Consider the following 5042-nt stretch of genomic DNA (forward strand, 5'->3'; position numbering starts at 1 on the left):
AGGGTGTGCAGTCACCATTTCAAAGAGGCTGACTTCACAGAGGGCAAGTGGCGTTGCCTCAAGAATGGTTCTGTACCGACAGTATTTCCTGAGTACCCGGCTTATCTGCAGCCGCCAGTACTCAAGGAAAGAAACTCGGTAAGCATAAGGAAAAGGTCGTGTGTACCCAGTCAGGGCAGCCAGAACGAACCTCCCAAAAAACGTAGAAAGGGCACATTTCCAACTATTGAATCTCGAGAAGCGGATGTCAGCAAAAGAGCTACCAAGCGAAAATGAAGGCAGCCCACCTCTTGAGGATGAACAAGGATGTGCATTGCAGATCCCTCACACTCCCCACTTCGAAGCATTTTGTCACCGTGCAACAGTTGCAAACCAGGATACACAAAATTATGTGGCTCGTATTAGTTTCCTTACAACAGAGAGGGCAAAATGGCGACGAAAAGAAAGGGACTTGAAGAGGCGAATAGAAGGCAAAAGACAGTGGACTCCCATAAAAAGTAACTCAAAAAGGGTACGAAAGATTGCAATTTCGGTGATATCACCTTCATCAGAGAGCAAGCATAACAAAAAGATCTGCGGCTGTCTTCTTTTGGGACCAAATGACACATTTTCAGCGGAAGAATCCAACGTGGACACAAGATGTCGTGAGACATTGCAGAGTGCTTCAACATCTGTCAAGCAAAGCTTACGAGCATGCTAGACAGGAACATCTACTTAAATTACCCAGCAGAAACACACTGCAAAATTTTGTTGGGAGCAGTTGTGGAGAAGCCGGCTTCAATGACTTGATAAAAGCGCGACTGAAGGCAGAGAGTGACAAGCTCGAAGCACCACAGTCCAGGGTTTGCTCTCTTATAGTTGATGAGATGAGGATTAAGCCAGTGCTGCAGTATAATAAGCAGCGAGACTGCTTTGTTGGCGAAGTAGATATGGGAATAGTAAATGATGTGAGACCAAGTGAGCCCGTGCTGGCAAAGTTCTTGCTTTGTTTTTTTGATCAGCGGACTCTCCACGGCATACAGAATTACAGTTTCTTATTTTTTTACCAAAAGATTGAATGGCCTCCAGCTGTCAGAATTGGTTCGCTATGTTATGAAGAAGGTTGAAGAAACAGGTTTCAAAGTTGTCCGTTTGGTCACTGACAACCACAAGGTTAATGTGAGTGCAATGAGAGACTTGTGTGGTGGTTTTTTTAACATACAGGATTGAACATACAAATGATAGCGACAGGCTTCTGTTTTTAAGCTTTGATTATTGCACGTATTGAAGTAACATAAGGTCCCAGTTTTTGACAAGATATTTTTGGAAGAATGGTGAAATTTCATCATTTTATTTAAAGAAGCTCTTCAAGATGCAGAAGGTATGGATAGTAAAGCCTGTGAGAAATTTGAGCAGGAAACACGTGTTTCCTAGCAATATTGAAAAGGTCAATGGGAAGCAAGCTGTTGAAGTGCTGGCTCCATATGTGACGTCGGCACTTGAGTTCCTGAAGGAGCAAGCAGGTCACAGCTGCCACCCTTACTTCGCTGCTGCAGGGCCATCAGTTTTCTTCATGAAGAACATTTAGCGATGGTTTCTTCTACACGGCACCAGAAACAGACAGCAGTACATTAACCAGAACTGCCCTGATGTTAGGCACTATGATGATGCCGATGATAGTCGTGTTGAATGGTTGGGGGTGACTTTACCATTGCACATCGAGGAGCTCAAGAAAAATTCTGCTTCGCCCCGTGGGTTCCTAACAAAAAAAAAACTTGCGAAGGATTGCTCCTCACCACATACTCCACTGTAGCATGCATAGGCTAATTGCTTAAATCAGAGGATTTCGGCTTTGTGCTAACACGAAAGTTCAGCAGTGACCCTATTAAGTCATTGTTTGGGACATTGAGAAGATCACTTGGTTGCAATGACCAGTTGGATGTACGTTCAGCCATTTCAGGGCTAGAAAAACTCCTCAAGACTGGAAATGCTACTCTTTCAGCGAACAGCAATGTTTTGCACAAGCAGGAGCCTGGTCATGCCGACGCGCTGTCAGCTTCAGTAGCCGCACTACCCATGCACTGTTCGGTGTTATCAGCTGTTGCTGTAAAAGAGCTGGACCGCTTGAAGCGAAATGCAATGCCCACCTATACAAACCTACAAGTGTCTGCGACTGTCTACGTTGGTGGCTACATAGCCCTGGTGGTCAGAGAGCACGTGGAGTGCCAGGACTGTTGCTCTCTGATGACAAAGCCTCTCACTGGCCAGCCTCTCCAGCAATTCGCAAGACATCAGGACAGAGGTGGGCTTTTGTAGCCGTCTGATGAAGCATTATATGTTCTCGAGGGGCTGAGAATGTTCGTGCATATTGCCTTGCGGGAACATCCAACATTCAAGACTCTGTGGCAGCTACCGGCAGTAATTAAGTAAGGCCTTCTACAGTGCAGGACAACTGACAGCCAGCACCACAAAGACTTAGTCGAGTTTGTGTGTTTTAAATTTATCAAACCACTGCTTGTGAACTATGATAGTGCAGCCACCGTCTACAAGGGTTTTTCTTCGAAACCACTGAATAGAAAATATTTTCAATTATAAAACAGCCCTCGGGATTTTGTATATCTGAACTGTATGCATTGTTCAACAAAGCATTTGCAATGAAATATTTACTCACATCTTGTTTAATCAAGGCATGCGGCGCTTTTTCTTGGTCCTAAAATATTCGTTTCTATTTTTCCTGGCCGCTAAGGCACACGGACGTGGTACAGAAGGTGCAAAGGCGTGTGAATGAATATTCGCGTCGGCTACAGCGCTCATATGATGCAAAACAACTGGGGAAAACTTGTCTGAAAGTAATAAAAAATAGTATCCTACTAACGTGCGCCGAGGCCCGAAGAACGGCTCACTATAAGAATATTCCAGCTTCAATAGAGCAGCCTCGCAAGCAGTTCTTGGCAAGATATATCTGCAAGAACGCTTGACGACTTACGTATTTTCTGCACTTTACTACGGTAACCAATGGCGTACTAAGCGCTGCAACAGCAATGAACAAGCTCGCGTTTTTTTTTCCTGCTATGTGTGAAGCGCAATCCGCATTGACGCTACAGTTGCTGCAAGCGCGCTCGAACTTTAACAAACTGCATTCCAGACATTACTATTGTGCTCTACAGCGTTATAAACAAGACTCTGGTCACCCAGTGGAACGTTATTCAAAACAGCCGGCGTCGCGGCCGCCGCGCAGATGGGAGTCGCGGCGGCACTCTACGTCGGTGGCGCTCTCAGGGAAATGCGCAGCGACAGTTTGGAACTCTGCCGACGGCGCCTCCCTATTGTCTCGGCGTCTTGACAGGAAGAGTTATCGCGGCGGCTATGGTCTGAGCACCAATGGCGCACCGACCGGGGGGGGGGGGGGGAGGTTTCGGGTGTTGTAACCTCCCCCCTGAGGCCGAGTTAACCCCCCCCCCCCCCCCCACGCGTCCAGCCCCACCAGTCTAACGTGTACCTTCAGTGCTCGGTTCAAATCGTCATTACACTTCAGGAGGTGGCTTGAGGTCGAACTTTGCTGATTAACAAAAACGCTCTATCGCTGTCCCGTATTTATTCATTCACTCCTAAAATACTTGGAGTCAAACGCTGAATAAATACCCATCGTCATCATCCTTGGTCTCCTTATTGTTATAATTATTAGGCATTTTATTTGCTGTTGGATTCATCTGGCTAAAGCAAGGAAATTGTATAATTTGCAAAGTGCTTGCTTCCCCTCCTCCCACCACCACCACAAGAATTCAACCCCCCCTTGGCAGAGATCCTGGGTGCGCTTCTGCTGAGCACACACGTGTCAGCACACGTCAGGACACCACTCAATTCACCAAAGGTGTCCGCTTTTAAAGGAGTTGTCGAACGGGCTGATATGGCGCACATACTTTGGGAATGGTAACGCCATGAGGAAGAAGGACCAAGAGGAAGGGGGAAGACAACAGCAGGACCCTCTGAAGCGGGGCGCCTCGCTGAGAGATGGCAAGCCGCCCTCCACAGCGAGGCACCCGAGGACCAGGAGTGGCCGCCCAGCGGGCCAGGGCCATTGCCGAGGATCTCGAAAGATTGTTCTCCGGCGATGGACCCCTGGCAGCCTAGCCCCTGGCACCAACAGCCATAACCGTTGGACAAATAAAGTTTATTCATATCCTATCCTATCCCTAGGTGACTAGACCAGGGGATCTGATGACTGGGTCTCGGTCAATCATAAACGTCAGACCGTTCGCGGAACCCCACTCATGCCATCTCACCATTCCTCCGGACGCCACCTCCAAAGTTGCGCGATCGCCACCAAATGCGAGGCAGCCACGTGGAAATTTGGGAACCTGAATTATACGAAGTTCCTATGGAAGTGCTCGACGTTGGTTCCTTGCATCAATTAGTGTGATGTCCATGACGCTCAGCTTCCAGGAACCCGGGAAGCGTTTCCTTCACGTTAAATACTTTCCATTCATGGTTGTTACCGCATTTACAGAATCCGGTGGTCGTTGTCCCCTTGAGGGGAGCTTCTTTTTTGGCCCGTCAACAGTCGGCGCCAATGCCCGTCGCCGCCTGGGCTGCCGCTTATGAAGGGGCTGCCTCGTCGGAAGCACTTAAGGAATGCCCTTTCCATTTTGAGACGTAACTCCTCTGAGTGGTGTTCAACTGGATATTAATGACTTCGCATTCCTAACTCTTAGAATTGCTTAGGCGTCCTCGAATTTTTAAAATTCTTTATGCTCAGATATTTTTTGCAATATGACTGTTTCATTTTAAAAATTGACAGTCATGTTCCATACGCCAAAGAAGGTGAAGGCGAAAGCCTGTGCGCTCAAGAGACATTCATTTAATTACCTGGCATTCTTATTCGAATGCGTTGTTACTTATTACTCGTTTTTCCAACCAAAGGTCGTGGGTTAGAGTGCCTTAATTGACGGTCCCTAGTTACATGCGCCTTAATTAACTTCGCCATATTAACAATAAAGGACGTGGGTTGGAGTGTTCACCTCTATAATAATTAACTGTGCTTTAATTAACTTCGTCTTAACGCC

General features: G+C 47.1%; 1 pseudogene; it reads left to right on the top strand.

The window, feature by feature from the left end:
- The first annotated feature begins 244 nt into the window (after positions 1-244).
- Positions 245-2574, top strand: LOC125939807 (uncharacterized; annotated as a pseudogene).
- The last annotated feature ends 2468 nt before the right edge of the window (positions 2575-5042 follow it).

This window comes from Dermacentor silvarum, chromosome 9, assembly GCF_013339745.2.
Source record: "Dermacentor silvarum isolate Dsil-2018 chromosome 9, BIME_Dsil_1.4, whole genome shotgun sequence".
NCBI lineage: Eukaryota > Metazoa > Arthropoda > Arachnida > Ixodida > Ixodidae > Dermacentor > Dermacentor silvarum.